At 39.6% G+C, this 24502-nt stretch overlaps 1 protein-coding gene and 1 non-coding gene across 2 annotated transcripts in view; one reads left to right on the top strand and one right to left on the bottom strand.

Annotated features, from left to right (window-relative positions):
* The window catches only part of LOC129641131 (interleukin-1 receptor accessory protein-like 1), a 323348-nt gene that overhangs the window by 59607 nt on the left and 239239 nt on the right, over nt 1-24502 (bottom strand). The gene's annotated exons all lie outside the window — the stretch shown is intronic.
* On the top strand, nt 21084-21156 carry TRNAK-CUU (transfer RNA lysine (anticodon CUU)). The gene has a single exon. It is a non-coding gene; the product is annotated as a tRNA-Lys (tRNA).

Here is a 24502-nt window from a genome sequence, read left to right as displayed (position 1 = left end):
CTTTGTCAGCAAAGTGATGTCTCTGCTTTTTAAAATGCTGTCTAGGTTTGTCATAGCTTTTCTTCCAAGGAGCAAGCATCTTTTAATTACATGGCTGCAGTCACTGTCCACAGTGATTTTGGAACTAAAAAAAAAATTGTCTGTCACTGTTTCCATTTTTTCCCCATCTATTTGCCATGAAGTGATGGGACCAGATGTCGTGATCTTAGTTTTTTGCATGTTGAGTTTAAGTCAGCTTTTCAGTCTCCTCTTTCACTTTCATCAAGAGGCTCTTTAGTTCCTCTTCGCTTTCTGCCATAAGGGTGGTGTCATCTGTATATCTGAGGTTACTGAAATTTCTCCTGGCAATCTTGATTCCAGCTTGAGCTTCATCCAGCCTGGCATCTTTCATGATGTACTCTGCATGTAAGTTAAATAAGCCAGGTGACAATATACACCCTTGATGTACTCCTTTCCCAATTTTGAACCAGTCTGTTGTTCCATGTCCAGTTCTAACTGTTGCTTCTTGATTTGCATACAGGTTTCTCAGGAGGCAGGTAAGGTGGTCTGGTATACCCATCTCTTTCAGAATTTTCCACAGTTTGTTGTGATCCACACAGTCAAAGGCTTTAGTGTAGTCAGCAAAGCAGAAGTAGATGTTTTTCTGGAATTCTCTTGCTTTTTTGATGATCCAACAAGATGTTGGCAATTTGATCTCTGGTTCCTCTGCCTTTTCTAAATCCAGCTTGAACATCTGGAAGTTCTCAGTTCACTTACTCTTGAAGCCTACCTTGAAGGATTTTGAGCATTACCTTGCAAGCATGTGAAATGAGTGCAATTGTGCAGTAGTTTGAACATTCTTTGGCATTGCCCTTCTTTGAGATTGGAATGAAAACTGACATTTTCCAGTCCTGTGGCCACTGCTGAGTTTTACAAATGTGCTGGCATATTGAGTGCAGCACTTTCACAGCATCATCTTTTAGGATTTGAAATAGCTCAGCTGGAATTCCATCACCTCCATTAGCTTTGCTCATTGTAATGCTTCCTAAGGCCCACTCGACTTCACACTACAGAATGTATGGCTCTAGGTGAGTGATCACATCATCATGGTTAGCCGGGTTATTAAGACCATTTTTGTACAATTCTTCTGTGTATCTTTGCCACTTCTTAATATCTTCTGTTTCTGTTCAGTTTGGTACAGTTCCGTTGCTCAGTCATGTCTGACTCTTTGTGACCCCATGGACTGCTGTTAGTTTCATACTGTTTCTGTTCTTTATTGCGCTCATCTTTATATGAAATGCTCCCTTGGTGTCTCCAATTTTCTTGAAGGGATTTTTTAAATTGTTTCTCTTAATGATACCTATTTGTGTGTCTAAACAGAAGTTACTACTCCCATTCTTATGCAAAGCTCTGTTTCTCAAGAAAGGACACTAGAAGCCCAGTGGAGTCAATCTTGAGAGAAGGCCAGGTGACATCAGGCTCACCTGAGACTCACCAACCGCTAAAGTGTTGGTGAGGAAAGCTGAATCCGTCTAGTACTTGGTTGGGCAAAAATTTCATTTGTTTTTTTTTTTTTTTTAATAGCTTAAGGGAAACCCAAATGAACTTTTGGGCCAACCCAATACTTTTCATTTGGGAAATGGTGGCTAATCACATGAGCATCTGTTAGGAGCTGTGACCTCAGACCCCAAGTGTGTACTGCCTGTGTTTGAAAGCAGAAATAAATGACTATAATTCCTTCCCCTCGGGTTAAAGAAAAACAGGAGTGAATAGAATATCATGGGGCAGGGTGGGGCCCAGGGAGAGATGATGCACTTCTACTCAATAAGGGTAGATAGGAATTCATAAGTATAACTAGGAAAATTAGGAAAATATAATTAGCAAATTTTGTTTAGAAAGCTAATTAGGCAATTATGAAAGAGGAATTAGGAAAATAAAAATAATATGACTGTGTTTGTACCTTGGGCTGATGAAGCAGTATATGCAGTTACATAATAGGATTTTAGCATCTGAATTTTATGAGTAGTTCATCCATGATCTATTTCACATTCTCGTGCTTTTTATAAAATTGTGATTAATGGTTTAGAGTTCTTTTTAAACAATATATTTATTATTATTAAAAAATTATTGGAGTATAATAGCTTTACAATGTTGTGTTAGTTTCTGCTGTACAACAATGTGAATCAGCTGTACATATACATATATCTCCTCCCTCTTGAGCCTCCCTCCACATTTTCACACTTTTTAATATTATATTCTTTGATTCAAACTCTCCTCACTTCCACGTAGCAAATTCCTTTTCCTCCATTAAGTTCTATTTAAAATAGCACCTCTTACAAAAGACTGACTTGGCTTTTCTAGGAATCAGTCAACTCTGTCTTTTCTCCTCTTTTCTTCTTGGAACAGGTTTGCTTCCCTGGTGGCTCAGTGGTAAAGAATCCGCCTGCCAATGCAGGAGACACACAGGAGATGCAGGTTCATTCCCTGGATTGGGAAGATTCCCTGAAGGAAATGGCAACCTACTCCAGTGTTCTTGCCTGGAAAATTCCATGGATAGAGGAGCCTGGCATGCTACAGTCCACAGGGTTGCCAAAAGTCTGACATGACAGAGAACAGAGGAAAGGTTATTACTATTGCAACTCCTAATGCTACCATTAACCTTGTTCCTTTTAGCAAACTTCCACTAACTTTCAGGTCAGAGGTTATTTTATACACTCATATCTTCTACAATATCATTTAGTTTAGATGAATATGGCTTCAGATATTATATATTTCTTTACTTAATCCAGTGAGTGTTGAACTCATTGTCAAAAAAAAAAAAACTTATTCCTACTCCCCCCAAACCAGATTTTGACTCAGCAAGTGTGGAAGTTTCCAGGAATTTTAATTTTTAACAAGCACTCCCAGGTGCTTTTCATGCAAGTGGTTACAGTTAACTGTCTGGAACAATTTCTTTTTACCTTGGACTCTTTAAATCGGAGTTGGGGCTGAGAAAAGCAACAAGATTGAAAAACATTCCGTCAGGGTCCTTAAGCAGGAGGCAAGGACAGGGTGCCTAGGAAAAAGGGTTCATAATGACAGTAGTAGGTAGAGAGGTAACTGGCATAGACAAGAAGTAGCTTGTACAACTGGGTCACTGATGAGCCAACCCAAGCTACAGAAATATGCCAGCTTTCCAAAGGGATGTAGGAAAAATATTTGTGTTCCAATGGAAAACTACTCATTTTTCTACTTCACACCATTCTGAGTTACCAGATTTTTAGCCCTTTCCCTGTCTTTGAGCTATTCTTCAACTCTTTGTAACTCTTTGTGCCGCTAAGTCGCTTCAGTCGTGTCTGACTCTGTGCGACCCCATAGACGGCAGCCCACCAGGCTCCCCCGTCCCTGGGATTCTCCAGGCAAGAACACTGGAGTGGGTTGCCATTTCCTTCTCCAGTGCATGAAAGTGAAAAGTGAAAGTGAAGTCGCTCAGTCATGTCTAACTCTCAGCGACCCCATGGACTGCAGCCCACCAGGCTCCTCTGTCCATGGGATTTTCCAGGCAAGAGTATTGGAGTGGGGTGCCATTGCCTTCTCTGAACTCTTTGTAGGTAACTGATATAGAAATGCTCTCATGTCTGGGGACTTCCCTGGTAGTCCTGTGGTTAAGACTCTACATTTCCACTGCAGGGGGCTTGGGTTTGAACTCTGGTCATGGAATGGGCAGGGAACTAAGATTCTGCATGTTACGAGGCCAAAAAAAGAAATAAAAGTCCATGAACGGAATAAAAATGAAAATAAAACATATCAATGTAAAAATTGTCTCATACTTGGTAGCCATTTGACTTAATTTCCTATCTGCTCCCCTAGCCTTGCTCTCCACCTCAACTCAGGGAAAAATCAATTTTGTCTCTACTTGGAATTTATCTCAGCATTCCTTTCTTCTGTTTTATAAACTATTTTGACTTTACTTTGAATTGATCATAACATCTGTCTGTTCCCTTCCTATCATATGAGCAAAAAAATTTTTTTACCGTTTAACATGTATTCATTTCAATATCTATATGAAAGTCACAATTGTACATTTTTTCTGAAAATGATGTTAATAAGAATACAATATTCAACTCACTGCTGATTATTACCATTCATACAAGCCACACACATGATATTCATATGTTCACAGTATGTCTCTGACATCTGTATAACTACTGAAAGATTTAAAAACACTCTCCTTATTCCTCTTTCTTTTTTCAAATAGAAGTATAAGCAATGTAATTTTATCTTTACTCTAAGTCCAAACTATTTAACTTGTTATCAAGAGAAACTATCCATCTTTTCTATCTTTTGCTCTCTAATTTGCTATAACATGCAATTTCTGATAAGGCAAGCCTAGCGTGAGATTTAGAGAGTCAAGCACCAAAGCTCTCCCTTATCCTCTTCTAAGTTAAAAAAAAAAAAAAAAAACAACCTCCAGTCTGATCTGAGATACCCAAGTGATAACGTTAATACTATTTACCCTACTTAATCTGAAATACAGGAAATTAGCATTAGAATTTCATAGATTATAGAAAAGAGTCACATTAATTTAATTTCCTCCTTGATTTTTTTTGTTTTTCTTCAAATAATAACATAAAAATTTAAGCTATCACCTCGGGAGTCACACACATCAAATATATCAGTCATCCAGGGTTGGAGCCCTGAAGATAATGGTATTCTTGCTGTCTCAAGTTGATATCTGTAAAAGCTTCAGTAAATTGCACTAAATGCTTCAGCTCAATCTTACCAGGTTCCGAAGGAAGCACTCTAAAATTGATCATAAAAAATCATTTGCTATCTAAAATGAGAACAATGCTTGTCATAGGGCAGGCTTTCAAGTAGGCTACAATGTGAGGGGGCCTTAGAGGAAAAATAATACGTTTTCTCTTGAACCCACAGACCCCAATCAGCACTAGGGACACTTGTTATTTAGTGCGACCTTCTTCTAATTAGATATAATTTGGCCATTTCTAAAACTGCTGACAGCAGAGATTCTCTCTCCACTAGAGGACACTCTCTAACTTATTGAAAAAAACAAACAAACAAACTTTTTTTTTTCAATTAAAAGGAAATTTCTTCCCTAATTAAAAGCATCAGCATCCAGAGATCTTACTAGTTGGAATTAAGAAACAGTGAGCATTTTGTTCTTAAATAAGATGGTGAATAGTAGTGGGGGGTTTAATTTCATTTGCACCATTAATCATGGATATTAAAATTACTTTAATTTTAAGTAAAAGCATTTCCATTTCCATCTTCCATTTAAGATAAAAGCAAAGTGGTTTACAAAACATATTTATCTTGTGTCATTGGTTATATAGAATGGCTCTTCTTCTAGAAAGCTTTATTCTGAAATGAAGAATCTCTGTCTCTGTCTCTCTCTCTCACAAACACACACACAAAGTTCCCTTGGAAATTGCTCAACACATTTTACCCAAATAAGTATTAGGACCTATGGCACGTAACAGTTGCCAGGATCTAACCACAGAGAGTTATTTGAAAATCAGAGATTTAGCTAAGAATCCCAAAAGAGAAGAAAGAAATGAAAGAGATAGGTTATATTAAGCTCAGAGTTGAGGATGTTATGCCTGCAGGATGTAACAACGTCTGCTCAAATTTCAAGGGAAAAAAATTACAGAAAAACAAGACATGCACTTTTAAATTTGCTAACCATAATTCTGCTGTAGTGTCAGATTTCCTTACGAAAATGCATTTTATACTATCTTACAACATATTTCTGTCTAGTTGAAGAACAAAACAAGTTATTTAGCTGGTCAGTAAATTGCAAGGGGATTTAAGCAACCACAAATAACCTGGAGGTAAATGAGTTCATGTACATACACAGTAATGTTCAAAATTCTCCAAGCCAGGCTTCAACAGTACAAGAACCATGAACTTCCAGATGTTCAAGCTGCATTTAGAAAAGGCAGAGGAACCAGAGATCAAATTGCCAACATCTGTTGGATTATCAAAAAAGCAAGAGAGTTCCAGAAAAACATCTACTTCTGCTTTATTGACTATGCCAAAGCCTTTGACTGTGTGGATCACAACAAAATGGAAAATTCTTCAAGAGATGGGAATACCAGACTACCTGACCTGCCTCCTGAGAAATCTATATGCAGGTCAGGAAGCAACAGTTAGAACTGGACATAGAACAACAGACTGGTTCCAAATAGGGAAAGGAGTACATCAAGGCTGTATATCATCACCCTGTTTATTTAACTTATATGCAGAATACACATGGAGAAGGAAATGGCAACCCACTCCAGTATTCTTGCCTGGAGAATCCCATGGACAAAGGAGCCTGGTGGGTACAGTCCACTGGGTCGCAAAGAGTCAGACATGACTGAGTGACTAACACACACACATCATGAGAAATGCTGGGCAGGATGAAGTGCAAGCTGGAATCAAGATTGCTGGGAGAAATATCAATAATCTCATATATGCAGATGACACTACCCTTATGGCAGAAAGCAAAGAAGAACTAAAGAGCCTCGTGATGAAAGTGAAAGAGGAGAGTGAAAAAGTTGGCTTAAAACCCAACATTCAGAAAACGAAGATCATAGCATCTGGTCCCATCACTTCATGGCAAATAGACGGCGAAACAATAGAAACAATGAGAGATTTTATTTTTTTTGGCTCCAGCATCACTGCAGATGGTGACTGCAGCCATGTAATTAAAAGACGCTTGCTCCTTGGAAAAAAAGCTATCACCAACCTAGACAGCATATTAAAAAGCAGAGACATTACTTTGTCAAGAAAGGTCTGTCTAGTGAAAACTATGGTTTTTCCAGTAGTCATGTGAGAGATGGACTATAAAGAAAGCTGAGCGCTGAAGAATTGATGCTTTTGAACTATGGTGCTGGAGGAGACTCTTGAGAGTCCCTTGGACTGCAAGGAGATCCAACCAGTCCATCCTAAAGGAAATCTACCCTGATATTCATTGGAAGGACTGATGCTGAAGCTGAAACTCCAATATTTTCGCCACCTGATGAGAAGAACTGACTCATTTGAAAAGACCCTGATGCTAGAAAAGATTGAGGGCAGGAGGAGAAGGGGACGACAGAGGATGAGATGGTTGGATGGCATCACCTACTCAGTGGACATGAATTTGAGTAAATGCCAGGAGTTGGGGGTGGATAGGGAGGCCTGGCATGCTGCAGTCCATGGGGTTGCAAAAATTTGGACACGACTGAGAGACTGAACCGAACATACACAGTACCCCTGGTGAGTGAGTGCTCACAAGTTGTTAGCAATTATTACTATTACTACTGCTATCATTGCACTGTGACTTAAACTTTTCTGTAAGTGATGACTTACAGTTCAAGCATCGAATTAGGCCAAACTATGGAGAAGGAAATGGCAACCCACTCCAGTGTTCTTGCCTGGAGAATCCCAGGGACAGGGGGAGCCTGGTGGGCTGCCGTCTATGGGGTCGCACAGAGTCGGACACGACTGAAGCGACTTACCAGCAGTAGCAGAAGCAGCATGCCCTTCAGGAGCCTGGGGGTTGCATAGTGGAATTTGAATGAATTATTGGAATTTTTTCCACATCAACTAGAGAAAGGCAGGCAGTGGCAGAGCCTCTCCAGAATGGAGAGGAAATCTCAGGCATTTGAGAGGAAAGGGTGAACAAAATGGTAACATTATTACTGTACTGTTTTTAGATAGCTCAAAGATTCTTGCAAGGACTCATGCTAGCTCATGAGGGCTGCTTTCTAGATGAATGATCTAAAAGTTTCTTACATGATAGGGGAGCCACATTTGTCATCCCCAAGTGTCTCTTTGGCCTGTGGATTATCTCAAGCTGAAATCAAGGCCTGAAAGACTCAGCAAGAAACCCTGACTTCCCCCCTTACCGTGTAAAAGAATTTAGATAGAGGGCTTGTTCCTGGAATAGAGCTATCACCAGAGATATCTGCAATGGGCCAGGTGTGGTGGTGAGATGCTTTCTCTGCTTTCCTAAAGCAGAGATGCTTCCACTCTGCATTCCATGGTCTCTGCCTGGAGCAGCAAACATTTGTTTATGAAACCTTTCTTTTTCTATTTCCATATGAATTGTCGTCTTCCTCTTTTAAGTCCCAAACCACTACCTCCGATATCCTCTTTTGTCTTTAGCTGAAGATGGTATTTAAGGCGATGGTTTTGTCCATTTTGGTGAGTTACTCAGTTTTCTTGGGTCTCTCCCGAGTATACATGTCATTATACTTTTGTTTGATTTTCTCCTGCTGAACTGTCTCATGTCAATTTAATTCTTAGACCAACCAGAAGAAACTAAAAGGGTAGAAGGCAATTCCTCCCTTCCTAGAAGCATCTAGAACAATTAATGGACACCAAGCTGAAGAGGAGGGACACATCAGGAATCAGCAAATATCTGGTGCCACGTGAGTCCTTCATCCTTGGGAGGTATGATGTTATACCTGAGTGTTGAGAAAATGGGAATTATGATTATTATTTTGATTGTATAGCATGTGAGATCTTAGTTCTCTGACCAGGGATGGAACCTATGCCCCCTGCAGTGGAAGTGCAGAGTCTTAACCAGTGGACCTCCAGGAAGTCCTGAAAATGGGTATTATATAACGGAAGTAGGAAACTGATAAGTGCTCAGTGGAAAACATTTAATTGCCAAAGAATGGATTTGCTCCAAAAGGTTATTCAGAAACTCTTGGTGATGATGTATGGGAAGAACAATTTGGGGGGATTTTTTTGAGTCAACATACATGTAAAATTCACCAGCCTAGCCATTTTTAAATGCAACAGGGAAGTAGGGCCATTTTTGCTCATTAGTTGAAAAAAGTAGATGGGAAAAGAGACTTGTGGTTTGCTTTCTGCCAAAGACATCAGAACCACTTATAATTTTATTCATTTCTAAAATTGTTTTGAGTCATCCACAAAATAGACTTTTTTTGGTAATGCAGGCATTTTTAGGTTTTTTGTTGTTAAGGCCTTAACTAATCTCAACTCTCTGTGATTGCATCTTGAGAAGACATCTCCTTTATTTTTGCTCCATTAATTACATAGCTGTGGTAATAAATCTCTCATCGATTTATTTTTAACTCTTGTGGTGCTTTCTCATCCTTCCGGAGATTCACATTTTTAAAACAAATTATTCCATTTTCAGCCTCCAGGGATATTTAAATCAGTCATTAACATACATAGAGAAAGCATTTGTCTGTGGCCAGCAAATTCGGTAGACCTTAGTTTCAAAAAGCAACTGAAGCAAGAAAGAAAATAACAGAGGTAGAGGAAAAATAGGAATAGGAAGAGGAGGAATGAGAAGAAAAGGAAAATGAAACGAGGAGGAAAGGAAGGCATATTAGTGGTGGTGGTGAAGAGCATTGTCCCCAACAGCTTATGCAAGTGTAAGCGTTACACTGAGTTTGCCATGTTCTTGAGTGAAGAATACTGCCAACTTTTTTGTGCTTAGTCTGTCTTCTCCAAACCCTGACTGATATCTATTGAGGCAGAGATCAATAAATGTCTCTCAGTGTCTATTATCCTTCTTCCTTTGAGTAATATAACCCCCCAAATTTTAGTTGGACACACAGCTACCAAGCTACAGACGATATTTCCTACTTTCCTTTGCAGGTAGATGTGGCCAAACGACAGAGATCAGGCCAATGAGATAATGTGAAGAAGTGATGTATACAATTTCGCATTCATCTCTTTTATGATGAAGCCTCAGCCCTGGACTTTCTCCCTTTTTTCCTGTAGGCTGGAAAGCAGATGTGCCAGTGAACTGGTTTCTGTCATATAGATGAAGACAAAAATGGTAGAGCACTAAGATGTAATGGACCTGGGTCCCTGAATGACATCATGAAACAGAATCATCCACCAGTTTGAACTTCTCTATATTGGTCTATTTGGTGAGAGAAATACACATCTAGTTTGCTAAAGACATTGTATTTTGGGGTACCTTGTTATCCGATACCTCTAGAAAGGATTTTCAAAAAAATCTTCTGTCTCAGGCTGTAGTGTAGCAGGATAATATTCATGCCACTATACCAAATAATTTAATCTACTTAGTGATATAGACAAGAACCACATTTACCTCCTGAAATACAAGCTAGAATCAAGATTGCTGGGAAATATATCAATAACCTCAGATATGCAGATAACACCACCCTTATGGCAGAAAGTGAAGAGGAACTAAAAAGCCTCTTGATGAAAGTGAAAGTGGAGAGTGAAAAAGTTGGCTTAAAGTTCAACATTCAGAAAACGAAGATCATGGCATCTGGTCCCATCACTTCATGGGAAATAGATGGGGAAACAGTGGAAACAGTAACAGACTTTATTTTTCTGGGCTCCAAAATCACTGCAGATGGTGACTGCAGCCATGAAATTAAAAGACACTTACTCCTTGGAAGGAAAGTTATGACCAACCTAGACAGCATATTCAAAAGCAGAGACATTACTTTGCCAACAAAGGTTCGTCTAGTCAAGGCTATGGTTTTTCCTGTGGTCATGTATAGATGTGAGAGTTGGACTGTGAAGAAGGCTGAGCGCCGAAGAATTGATGCTTTTGAACTGTGGTGCTGGAGAAGACTCTTGAGAGTCCCTTGGACTGCAAGGAGATCCAACCAGTCCATTCTGAAGGGGATCAGCCCTGGGATTTCTTTGGAAGGAATGATGCTAAAGCTGAAACTCCAGTACTTTGGCCACCTCATGAGAAGAGTTGACTCATTGGAAAAGACTCTGAGGCTGGGAGGGATTGGGAGCAAGAAGAGAAGGGGACGATAGAGGATGAGATGGCTGGATGGCATCACTGACTCGATGGACGTGAGTCTGAGTGAACTCCGGGAGTTGGTGATGGACAGGGAAGCCTGGCGTGCTGCGATTCATGGGGTCGTGAAGAGTCGGACACGACTGAGCGACTGATCTGATCTGATCTGAATCCTTTAATAATTTCCCACAATACCTATATACAAAATACAGAAACAGAAAACTACAAATGCTCTTTTTGAGGAAGAAAGTATGGCATTAGAAATGAGTCTCTTTTTAAGAAAGAATGTAGCTTTAACTGGAGGAAATCTATAAGGAGTTTACTTAGGTTTTGGTTTACTTAAGGGTAATATAGTCAATCGGCTTCCCTGGTGGCTCACTGATAAAGGATCCGCCTGCCAGTGCAGGAGATGCAGGTTTGATCCCTGGGACGGAAAGATCCCCTGGAGGAAGGCATGGTAACCCACTCCAGTATTCTTGCCTGGAGAATTACATGGATAGAGGAGCCTGGCAGGGTACAGTCCATGGGGTCGCAAAAGAGTTGGACATGACTGAGTGACTAAACAACAACAGTAATACAGTCAATAGCATCTGTTCTATTTTTGCTGTTGTTGTTTCTTTTGGTTTGGGTTTTTTTGAGGGGCCACACAGCATGTGGGATCTTAGTTTCCTGATCAGGATCAAACCCACAACCCTCATAGTGGAAGTGCAGAGTCTTAACCACTGGACTGCCAGGGAAGTCCCAATAGCATTTGCTCTAAAACACATATAATACCTTGTGATTTAAAAAGGGTGTTTTGTTTCATTGCTTCTTAAATGGACTGACTGTACTGAAATAAAAGGTCCAATTCCAATTACATTTTGCTATAGCTGCATTTTAATGAAACACCCTTCTCTAAGTTTCCTAACACTCAGGGTCTTAAGAGATAATTTGGATAGGCATAAATCCTGCTTTTCTTATCTTTTAAAAAATATAAGCCATAATCCTTAGGTTTATGTGGCTTTCAAGGTTAACGAAATATTCTCCAGGAAGTTTTATAAGCTTTTAAAACATGGCTAGTGTAGGACATAATGATAGCTCAGGCATGATGTTTATTTAAAATGTAAATGAACATTCAGTGAACTCACAGTTTTGTGTTTTCTTGGTTCCTGCCTAGAAGGGCTATTGTTGGTCAGCGTTATGTTAAAAGTACTCAGTGTAACTGCTGGTGTTTCATATAATGCTTTGTGTGCTTGTCTCTCCTCCACAGTGGTTTAGTAAAATGCTTCTGACAGTTTCTGAGCCTAAACTATACTATGAAGCTTGGTTTCTTGGTCCACATTTGATTGAAGGAGAAATGATAGCAGTTTGAAGTTTTTGTGCTGAGTTAATCAGGAAAAGTTTCAAAAGTTGATAGCATTCATATTTTCAGTACTTTAAAGAAATTCACTGTTATTTTCATTTCCAACCTGCAAAACAGCTATTTCTTTCAGTTCTTTTCATTCTTGAAAAAGACATGTCATTCTCTTTGGAACCTGTGTCTCCCTTCTCAGTCTATTCTACCACTGGTGTCTTTAAAATCAGTTGAAAGCAACCCTGCTATTCTCACTTTCATGCCTCTTTCCTGATCTCAGAATCTCAGGTTCAAGGAGATATTTTCCCCCCATGCTTAAAAGTATTTTTATTGTCTCTCAACCTGCAATTTCTTCTGAAGCTATGGTGTTATTATTAACTTTTTCCTTCCTTTTGGGGTTCCCAATCTCACTTTCTATAACTCAATTCTCCCTCATGGGGTTATCTTTACTTTTGGCCCTTTTAGCAAAAACCAACATCTTATTAAAACTCACACATACCCCAATACCAGACCAGACTGGTTGCTTTTCTGTAAGCTATTGAGAGGTTTTCCATGTGATTTTTAATCACAACTGCCTTATGCAAGGCTTATGAGATGCTGATCCAGAAGTTTTATAACCGTCAAGATGTCTTCAATAAGAGACTACAGTGTAGCATCTGAGACTTGCCAGCATCTAATAAAGGTTATCGCTTGAGAATATCTTTAAACTTTCTTACCTACAGAAGGTATATGATTTTCTGAAGTCTATTTTTGTGCCCATTACTATTATTCTGTGATTTTTAATTTATGTTCTAATATTGGCAACTCTCTAGGTGGAAAGTTATAGAAGTAAATGAAAATAACGGAATCTTCTTGTCTTTAGAAAAATGACCACTTGTATCATTGAAGACAGATGAATGCTTCCTCCACCTATTTCTGTTGTTCTACCTGTAGTTACATTAATAAGCTGTTTTTTTTTTATCCCCTAACACTTGAATTTCAAGCAGAATGCCCTTAAATACCCCTAATCGATATAGGTAAAATAGAGCAATTACTTCTAAATGTTTTCCAGGAAACCCTGGTTACTTTTACACAGCCCAAGATAGAGGACAAAAATAAAGTCATTTGTTCATATCTGGATGATATTTTATAACATTAACTCCTTGGTGCTAGCTGTTGGAATATGCTGTATTGAGAAGTTAATGGCAAGTTTAGTTAATAGGATGTACCTTCTGAATCAACAGCATCTTGAGTTAATCAAAATACTCATTGATCTGATTAACTTGATCAATCTGATACTTTAATTTGCCATGACCATGCCCATCACACAGTAAAACAACATAACTATAGCAAAAATTAAGACAAAATTAATAAAGCTATTAAACCCAACCAGATTCTTGTGAGCAGAAAATTGCAGTGCTAAAACATTACTTAATTAGTACTTTTTTCTGGCACTACTTAGTCCAAAGATATGCTCCTTGAGTTATTCATTTGAAGTAAGAGAAAGATGCTTAAGATTCCACAGAGGAAGCTTTAAAGCATTTTGACATATCTTGGTTACTTCTTTCTTGTCTTCTTTGCCTTTATTTTTCAAAATTTATATAATATAGAAATAACGCTTTTATAATTTAGGAAAAAAATTAACAACAGCATTAACATGTCATAATACATTCTACTTCAAGGTAGCAGAGCAGACCATGCACCATCTTCTTCTAACTCTTTTCTCCAACAGTTTACAGTCATAGAAGGCTCTTGAAGAAACACCTCTCCCTCAATCTAGATCTGCTCTGTGACTTGAAATATGCTGAGAAAAGTACAGCTGTAAAGACTATAGATTAGTGATACTCCTTGGAATCACAGCATTAACATATGTATTAGAGAAGACACCTTTCAGGCTTCCCTGGTGGTCCAGTGGTTAAGAATCCATCTATCAATGTAGGGGACACAGGCTCAATCCCTGGTCTGGAAAGATCCCACCTGCTGTGGAACAACTAAGCCAGAGTCCCAGCTACTGAAGCCCACATGCTTAGAGCCCGTGCTCTGAAACAAGTGAAACCACCACAACGAGAAGCCTGTATATCACAATGAAGAGTAGCCCCTGCTCACCACAACTAGACAGGGAAAGCCCACACAGCAATGAAGACACAGTGCAGCTAAAAATAAATTAATTAATTAATAGAGGAGCCATCTTTCTCATCCATAGTTAGGGACTATGGGTTTTTCCAACACAGGTAAAATTTTAAAATCAGCCTTGTTGAAAGTGTGTTCATTTTTAAGCTAGCCTTCCTCTTTTCATCATCTTACTCCAAAAACAGGGGTTTGGTACAGTATGAATGAAACCCTTCCACTTAAGAGTTTTTTTTCCCCCCAACAATAAATAAGGTTATAACCTGTAGCAACACTTGTTCTTCTTAGAGAGCCAAACAAGAGGTGTGAACGGTATTTATGCTTTCTATTTTACTAAGGCAAGCACTGTCACTTCCCTTTGTTCAATTACTTTCTTAAAATTTTCAGAGAGCCTCTATTCTGACTGTAACAATCAAGACTATTCATCTTAGAAAAATATGGCCTGAAAAAAAGTGGAAAGTAGACATATTTCCTTTCAATATTAGGAATGGTTATTTGGGATGGGAGAGAGAGAAAGGTAAAATGAATATTTGCATACATACAGGTAAGCAGTGCCCTTGAACAGTTGTGATGATAAATAAGCTGATTTTTTTTATCCCATCCTCTAATTTCTACATTACTTCCTTCACTGATCCTCCGAGTGCCAGTATGTTCATGAAATACAATGATTACCAGACCCCTCACCCTGGCACCCACCATGGCCTGCCACCTTTGAGACTGCATATTGTGCTGCTGCTGCTGCTAAGTCGCATCAGTCGTGTCCAACTCTGTGCGACCCCATAGGCGGCAGCCCACCAGGCTCCCCCATCCCTGGGATTCTCCAAAGAAGAACACCGGAGTGGGTTGCCATTTCCTTTTCCAACGCATGAAAGTGAAAAGTGAAAGTGAACTCGCTCAGTCGTGTCCGACTCTTAGGGACCCCATGGACTGCAGCCTACCAGGCTCCTCCGTCCATGGGACTTTCCAGGACAGCTTTGTAATGAATTGTCTGACTTGACTAGGCTGAACTGCATTTCCCAGAATTCCATTGTTTTGTATGTGCCCAGTTAGGGTAGGCTACAAGAGAGATTCTCTCACACTAGTGGAAGGATGGAAAAGAGGGAGCAGCCATTTTGGAGTGTGAGTTTGTATGTGTGTCTGACCATGTGTACATTGTTACTGATGAGCTGACGTGCCTCACTGACATGAAGTAGCAGTTGGGCCTGAAATTGCTCTTTTCCCCTGGGTCTTCTGCCAGTGTCTCTGATTCCCGCACCAGTGGTGTGTGTTTAGCTCTATGATAAAGGGCCCTGGATCATTCTCTTTGGTAAGCTCAGAGGCAACAAGAATGTGACATGGGTTTCAGTCCGTCTGAGGGGAATTCAAGCCTGCTCATTCTCTCCCCACTTGATGGCTTGCCCTGTGGACTGCAATTCCAGCTTGTGCTCATTGGGTTCTATCTCACTTATTATCTGACTCTTCCTGACTTCCTGCCTGTGAACTTCAGGCTTCAGCATGAGATGCAGAGACAGCCATGTGAAGACTGCTTAGTTAACCTCCCCTGCACAGAAGTAAATTTATATGTATAAACATGTTGTTTTAGTTGCTAAGTCATTTCAGACTCTTGCAAACCCACGGACTGTAACTTGCCAGGCTCCTCTGTCCATGGGATTTCCCAGGCAAGAATACTGGAGTGGGTTGCCCTTTCCTTCTCCAGGGGATCTTCCCAATCCAGGTATTGAACCTGTCTCCTGCACTGACAGGTGTTCTTTCCTGCTGAGCCACCAGAGAAGCTTGTATAAACATATACATGTATGTATACATTTTCTATGTTGGCTGTTTCTCCCTTTAACCCTCTTCACATGCTTTGCATTCATGGATGGGTTCATATAGATCAATAAGCTAAATGTCTTTACCACCCACAATTTTACTGATCTCTAAATTTAAGTCTTTGGCTAGGGCTTTTCTTTTACATCTTTTTTTATCTCCTTGTCTCTTTGCCAGATTGTAAACTTATACAAAAGCAAGAGTTGCATTTAAATAAAAATTTATGAACTGTACACCCTCTTATTTGAGCTCCAAGGACTCCAGGGACATCATTAGTGACAGTGTAAAAGTTTCAGAGATTAAATCCATAAGGAAACACAAGAGCTTTTTCCTTGTCCTATGAGGATTCACAAACAAATAAGCAAACAAGATAACAAACAAAAAGCCTTCAATGCCAGAGAACTAGAAAATGCTGTCCTATTCTTAGGAACTACTTACAGTAACACATTCTTGTCAATACTGAAAAAGTAACTGTATACTTAAGTGAGAGTCTAAGGTAGGTAAATTAGAAGCTAAATCTAGGCAACTATATCAAATCACACTTGAGTGAGAAAATAAAATGTGATATGTAATCAAAGCCATGATATTATATTTAACACTTTCAGAACCTATGAGCAACTATACCTAGATTAGTGCAAAGACTCATAACTGCCCAATGGACTATTTCCCTGCTGCTGCTAAGTCACTTCAGTTGTGTCCGACTCTGCGACCCCATAGACGGCAGCCCACCAGGCTCCCCCGTCTCTGGGATTCTCCAGGCAAGAACACTGGAGTGGGTTGCCATTTCCTTCTCCAGTGCATGAAAGTGAAAAGTGAAAGTGAAGTCGCTCAGTCATGTCTGACCCTCAGCGACCCCATGGACTGCAGCCTTCCAGGCTAATTCTGTCCATGGGATTTTCCAGGCAAGAGTACTGGAGTGGGGTGCCATTGCCTTCTCCTGCATTATGTTTCAAATCTGTATGAATTTGAATGAGTATGAATGAGGTAGGCGTGCATGTGTGCATGCTGCAAACAAAATAAAGGACTTCCAATGACTATGAAGGTAAGAGAAGTGTCAGTCGCTCAGTCGTGTCTGACTCTTTTTGACACTACAGACTGTATCATCTGTCCATGGGATTCTCCAGGCAGGACTACTAGAGTGGCCTACTCAAGGGGATCTTCCGGACCCAGGGATTGAACCTTTGTCTTTGAGTCTCCTGTATTGGCAGATGGGTTCTTACCACTACCGCCACTTGGGAAGGCCCATGAGGTATGTGTAAAATTACTTACTAAAGACTTTCTATGTTTAGCAAACTCATCGAAATGGTATTAATAGTCACATTAAATTAACGAAGGCTTCCCTTGTAGCTCAGTTGGTAAAGAATCCGCCTGCAGTGCAGGAGACCCAGGTTCGATCCCTGGGTTGGGAAGATCCCCTGGGGAAGGAAATGGCAACCCATTCCAGTATCCTTGCCTGGAAAATCTCATGGACAGAGGAGCCTGGTGGGCTGCCGTACATGGGGTCACAAAGAGTTGGGCACAACTGAGTGACTAACATTTACTTACTTAAAATTAATGAAAAAATTTCCAAATCTTCACTGGCTACAAGATAAAGTTTTTTTTAAGATACATTACATTGGTATTTGACTCATCTCCTTTCTGCTTAAAAAAAATCATATCCTTCTATGTAAACTGAGGAAGATTTTCATAGGTGTTGCAACTCACATTATAAATCAAACCATCACACTCATCCCTCTTAAGTGAAGATTTTCGTTTTCACATTGGCTTCCCATTCATTCCTAAGAGTGTGTATCTTAATCTTTTGGGTAAGTCATAGGGAATAGAAGCCTCCTTCTTAAAATCTACACGAATATAACAATGTCCATCAATGACATCTCCAACACATCCATTTAAATGAGGCTTCTTAGAGGAGGTTCAAAGAATACTGACACTCACAGCTTGTGAGGACTAAAGTTTAGTTTGGACTAAAAAGACTTTCAGTGGATATTAATGGCGACAACTTCTCAGTCTCTGCTCATGGTCATTTGGGAAAGTATCAATAGGACTCTTATCCTGAGTCAAGAGAGTATGGAAGCTTAGACCTTCCTCAGGAGCAGAGGAACAGAGGGAAATCTGACCTAAAGCAAAGGCTTGACTGTTATTCTATTGGTGTAAAGTGAAAGTGTTTGTCGCTCAGCCATATCTCACTCTTTGTGGCCCTATGGACTATAGCCTGCCAGGCTCCTCTGGCAGGCTCCTCTGTCCATGGGATTCTCCAGGTTGGAGTGGATGGACATTCTCTTCTCCAGGGGTTTTCCTATTGGTACTGGCATCTTTTATACTATTTTTAACGAGTTGATTTGAATAGTTCATAAAAAAGAAACTGAGAGTGAAGGAAAGAGAAAGCAGCTTATGTATAAAAGGATGGTTATACACAATGGAACATAGGAACCCCTTTGTCAAGAGGAGGAGGCTAGCATTGATGCAGCCCTCATGGTGCTCCAGTACACAGGACTCAGGGGCAGTGAACCAAGAGAAGAGATTTCAAACCTGGCTGTGTATCACTGTAGCCCAGAAACCAATGAACTATTTATTTAATAAGCTTTCATGATGACTCAGGTGCATAGCAGGTTCTTGAACCTCTGGGTTTTTATCTGCCTTGACAGAAATGAATGAACCTGAAATACTAGAGGCAGTGGATGGGGCCTTCAGAGTGTGCGCAATGCCCAGCAACTGCACACGCCACAGTGCAATTCCCAGCTGGAACCTGAGTTGTCTTGAGTGGATCAGAGTAACCATGAAGGTTTGAAGATTCACATGCCTAGAAATGGTGTTCAAGGAGAGCCTCCAAGACTAGCAGGTAGATCTGATTAAAGGGTGGACAGAATTTATGAGAAAACTATGGACTGGAACCCTGGGGTGGCTAAAATAAGGTAAAGTTGGGATAAGTGGATAAGCCTTGATTTCTCAGTGGTAGGAGTTGCTAAATAGTACAATAAAGTCTAATGATCTGCATTTTGGAAAGCAGACATATTCTCTGGAGACTATTGAAATGTAGTTAGCATAATTAGGATCAAATCATCATCTTTTTCTGGGGGCAGAATGAATTTGGTGGAGGGCTTCCCTGGTGGATCAGTGGTAAAAAATCCATTTGCCAATATAGGAGACGTGGGTTTCATCCCTGGGTTGGGAAGATCTTCTGGAGAAGGAAATAGCAATCCCTCCAGTATTTTTCTCTGGGAAACCCACAGACAGAGGAGCAGGGAGGGCTACAATCGTGGGGGTCACAAAGAGTCAGACATGACTGAGCAACTAAATAACAACTGTTCAGTTCAGTTCAGTTGCTCAGTCGTGTCTGACTCTTTGTGACCCCATGGACTGCAGCACGCCAGGCCTTCCTTTTCGTCATCAACTCCCAGAGGTTACTCAAATTCATGCCCATTGAGTCGGTGATGCCATCCAACCGTTTCATCCTCTGTTGTCCCCTTCGTCTCCTGCCCTCAATCTTTCCCAGCATTAGGGTCTTTTCAAATGAGTCAGCTCTTTGCATCAGGTGGCTGAACTATTGGAGTTTCAGCTTCAGCATCAGTCCTTCCAATAAATATTCAGGACTGATTTCCTTTAAGATAGACTGGTTGGATCTCCTTGCTCCAGGGACTCTCAAGAGTCTTCTCTAACACCACAGTTCAAAAGCATCAATTCTTTGGAACTCAGCTTTCTTTATAGTCCAACTCTCATATCAATACATGACTACTGGAAAAACCATAGTCTTGACTAGACAGACCTTTGTTGGCAAAGTAATGTCTCTGCTTTTTAATATGCTATCTAGGTTGGTGATAGCTTTTCTTCCAAGGGGGAAGCATCTTTTAATTTCATGGCTGCAGTCACCATCTGCAGTGATTTTGGAGTCCCCCAAAATAAAGTCTGCCACTGTTTTAACTGTTTCTCCATCCATTTGCCATGAAGTGATGGGACCAGATGCCATGATCTTTGTTTTCTGAATGTTGAGCTTTAAGGCAACTTTGTCACTCTCCTCTTTCACCTTCATCAAGAGGCTCCTTAGTTCTTCGTCACTTCTTGCTATAAGTGTGGTGTCATCTGCATATCTGAAGTTATTGATATTTCTCCTGGCAATCTTGATTCCAGCTTGTGCTTCTTCCAGCCCAGCGTTTCTCATGATGTACTCTGCATATAGGTTAAATAAGCAGGGTGACAATATACAGCCTTGACATACTCCTTTCCCAATTTGGAACCAGTCTGTTGTTCCACGTCCAGTTCTAACTGTTGCTTCCTGACCTGCATACAGATTTCTCAGGAGGCAAGTCAGGTGGTCTGGTATGCCCATCTCTTTCAGAATTTTCCTGAGTTTATTGTAATCCACACAGTCAAAGGCTTTGGCATAGTCAATAAAGCAGAAATAGATGTGTTTCTGGAACTTTCTTGCTTTTTCGATGATCCAGCGGATGTTGGCAATTTGGTCTCTGGTTCCTCTGCCTTTTCTAAAACCAGCTTGAACATCTGGAAGTTCACGGTTCACGTATTGCTGAAGCCTGGCTTGGAGAATTTTATCATTCCAACAGCTACAGAGTATTCTAGTATGTGAATCAGAGCTTATTTCACCAATCCATATTCACGAATATTTTAATGTAACTTTTGGTACTTATTATTATCAAAAAGGCTGTACTCAACCTCTTTGAATAGATATCTTTACAGTAAAGTATAGCATATATTTTTAAATGGGTCATGGATAAAAATAGGAAGTTTGAAAAATAAATTTGAAACTGGTGAACATACGCAAGATAAATGAGGAATAACAATCTGAAATGATGAAAGGTTATGACAGTCATGAAATTTCATACCCACACTATTCCAATCAGTAATAAACAGCAGTGAATCTAGTTTCTTATTTCAAATAGGATTTTTAACTTGGTGATGTAAATGAGCCTCCATTTTAGCATCTGGCACATAAAAAAACCAAACCAAAACAAAACATGAAGCTATGTTCCATGAAACCATCACTATTCACTGACATTTTAAAATCAATCATACACATTAAAAAAAAAAAGATCCATATTTTTTTTTTTTACCATTTAAAAAGAGAATTTGTGCTATTGAAAAAAAAGCAAATAAATAAATCTTGGGAATTCCCTGGTGGTTCAGTGGTTAGGACTCTGCACTCTTACTGTGGAGGTCCCAGGTTCAATTCTTGGTTGGGGAACTAAGATTCCACAAGCTTTGTGGGGTGGCTAAAAAAGAGAGAGAATATAAAATTCATCTTGGAAGTATCATTTTTGGAAGTGAATTTCTTTTTTAAAAATTTTATTTATTTATTTTTAAATATAAATTTATTTATTTTAATTGGAGGTTAATTACTTTACAATATTGTCGAAAATTTGGTTGAAAACTTGGATTGTAAAGATGCTAGAATCTATTCGGAGACAAAAGGAGGTAGCCTAGCTGAAAAAAAAAAATACGTGCCCTTGTTTTTTAATACTAAGAAGGGACATCTTTTAAAGTACTCAAAATCAGTGTAGAACAATTGCTTGCTAGATTCAGATTGCTTCTATCATTTCTTATAGTTTTATTAAGCCTACAAAAGGGCTGTACTAAATCTCTAGATGATTTGATGTTTAACAAAGTCTTTGATTTCCAATATCCAGAATGATGATTCCTATGAAGATTTGTGAAGAACTGATGGAAAATAGTTGCTGAGAAGTTTTTCAGCAAGGTATATATTTTTTTAGTGAGCAGGAAATTGGAAAAGTAACTATAAGGATATGTACACTGAAAGAGTCACATCAAAAAAGATAGAGGTAAAGTATGGTATCCATCATTGGAGCTATTTTTTACCCCAAATTTCTCAGCTGCTGTATTGTTCACAAAAGACACCATCTCAAAGAACTCACCATCTGATTCTTTCACGGAGCTCAACACAGTGGTAAAAATAATAAATTGCATAAACTGTGGTTGAAATTTCCATCCTTTAGACATACTGCTATCATAATGTGAAGTAACCTTAAAAGCCCATTTATCACACATATGTGTGATATATGGCACAGGGAAGAATTTTCAGACTCTATGCATAATTGTTAATTATCTTTATGGAGACAACAAACAAATAAAACATGACTGTGGCAGAGACTGGTTAGCCATTCACCAGCCTTGTATACCTTTCCTTCTAGGCAGACAGCCACATAACATTACCAGCCTTCCTTGCAGTCAAGTGTAGCCATATGACTGAGTTCTGGCTAATGGAAAATGGGCAGAAGTTCTCAATGAAACTTCCAGGCTTGACCTATTCGTTCTATTCCTCCTCCCTGCAAAACTCACTCATTTCTCTAATATCCATCCAGGATTTCAACACCCAAGGTGAATTTGGAAGCCGGGTGTTGAGTGTAACAGAGTCTCTATGTTCCTGGGTCTCTAAATGATGGTGTGGAGCAGAGCACTCTACCAACAGTCCCTGCCCCAATGGACTTTGTTTCATGTGATCCAAAAATAACCTGTAATATATTAAGCTCCAGTGAATTGCTCTGTATTCCTGCATTAGAACAGTTATCATTATCTTAAGTAATACAGTAAGAAAGAGTAGAAACCAAGATAAGACTTCCCCCTCAAACTGAGTCCCCTCATTAACAACTGTAAACAAAGCTATGAATATTTTTATTACTCATGATAAATTCACTACAGTGAAAGTGAATATTGAGTGTTGGGTGAAGAGTTCATGAGGATTATAAGTAGTTTATGATTCTTATTTGATTGACAAATTCAAAATTATACCATAAGTCCTAAAAATAGAACTCTAACTGCCATTGTTTTCTTAATGATGAAGCCTTTTAATTTCTCCCTGAGGCAATAAGGAAGACTAGCCAGTATATCATAGACCATTTACATCCATCATTGTACGGGAGACAGGAATCAAGATCATCCCCAAGAAAAATAAATGCCAAAAAGCAAAATGGCTGTCTGAGGAGGCCTTACAAATAGCTGTAAAAAGATGGGAAGAGAAAAGCAAAGGAGAAAAGGAAAGATATACCCATTTGAATGCAGAGTTACAAAGAATAGTTAGCAAGGAGAGATAAGGAAGCCTTCCTCAGTGATCAATACAAAGAAATAGACGAAAACAATAGAATGAGAAAGACTAGAGAGCTCTTCAAGAAAATATTAGAGATACCAAGGGAACATTTCATGAAAAGATGGGCTCAATAAAGGACAGAATCAGTAGGGACCTAACAGAAGCAGAGATATTAAGAAGAGGTGGCAAGAATACACAGAAGAACTGTACAAAAAAGATCTTCACAACCCAGATAATCACGATGGTGTGATCACTCACCTAGAGCCAGACATCCTGGAATGTGAAGTCAAGTGGGCCTTAGGAAGCATTACTACAAAGCTAGTGGAGGTGATGGAATTCCAGTTGAGTTATTTCAAATCCTAAAAGATGATGCTGTGCAAGTGCAAAACTCAATATGCCAGCAAATGTGGAAAACTCAGCAGTGGCCACAGGACTGGAAAGGTCAGTTTTCATTCCAATCCCAAAGAAAGGCAATGCCAAAGAATGCTCAAACTACCACACAATTGCACTCATCTCACACACTAGTAAAGTAATGCTTAAAAGTCTCCAAGCCAGGCTTCAGCAATACATGAACCGTGAACTTCCAGATGTTCAAGGTAGTTTTAGAAAAGGCAGAGGAACCAGAGATCAAATTGCTACAATCTGCTGGATCGTGGAAAAAGAAAGAGAGTTCCAGAAAAACATCTATTTCTGCTTTATCGACAATGCCAAAGCCTTTGACTGTGTGGATTATTAAACTCTGTGTGTTTATTTCCACAATAAACTGTGGAAAATTCTGAAAGAGATGGGCATACCAGACCACCTGACCTGACTCTTGAGAAACCTGTATGCAGGTCAGGAAGCAACAGTCAGAATTGGACATGGAACAGACGGGTTCCAAATAGGAAAAGGAGTACGTCAAGGCTGTATATTGTCACCCTGCTTATTTAACTTATATGCAGAGTACATCATGAGAAACGCTGGGCTGGAGGAAGCACAAGCTGGAATCAAGATTGCCAGGAGAAATATCAATAACCTCAGATATGCAGATGACACCACCCTTATGGCAGAAAGTGAAGAGGAACTAAAGAGCCTCTTGATGAAGGTGAAAGAGGAGAGTGACAAAGCTGGCTTAAAGCTCAACATTCAGAAAACTAAGATCATGGCATCCGGTCCCATCACTTTATGGCAGATAGATTGGGAAACAGTGGAAACAGTGGCTGACTTTATTTTTCTGGGCTCCAAAATCACTGCAGATGGTGACTGCAGCCATGAAATTAAAAGACGCTTGCTCCTTGGAAGAAAAGTTATGACTAACCTAGACAACATATTAAAAAGCAGAGACATAACTTTGCCAATAAAGGTCCATCTAGTCAAGGCTATGGTTTTTCCAGCGGTCATGTATGGATGTGAGTGTTGGACTATAAAGAAAGCTGAGCACCAAAGAACGGATGCTTTTGAACTGTGGTGTTGGAGAAGACTCTTGAGACTCCCTTAGACTGCAAGGAGA

This window comes from Bubalus kerabau, unplaced genomic scaffold (assembly GCF_029407905.1).
Source record: "Bubalus kerabau isolate K-KA32 ecotype Philippines breed swamp buffalo unplaced genomic scaffold, PCC_UOA_SB_1v2 scaffold_76, whole genome shotgun sequence".
NCBI classification, from domain to species: Eukaryota; Metazoa; Chordata; class Mammalia; order Artiodactyla; family Bovidae; genus Bubalus; species Bubalus kerabau.
Note: the sequence above shows the minus strand (reverse complement) of the source record. Positions and strands in the feature narration are given on the sequence as shown.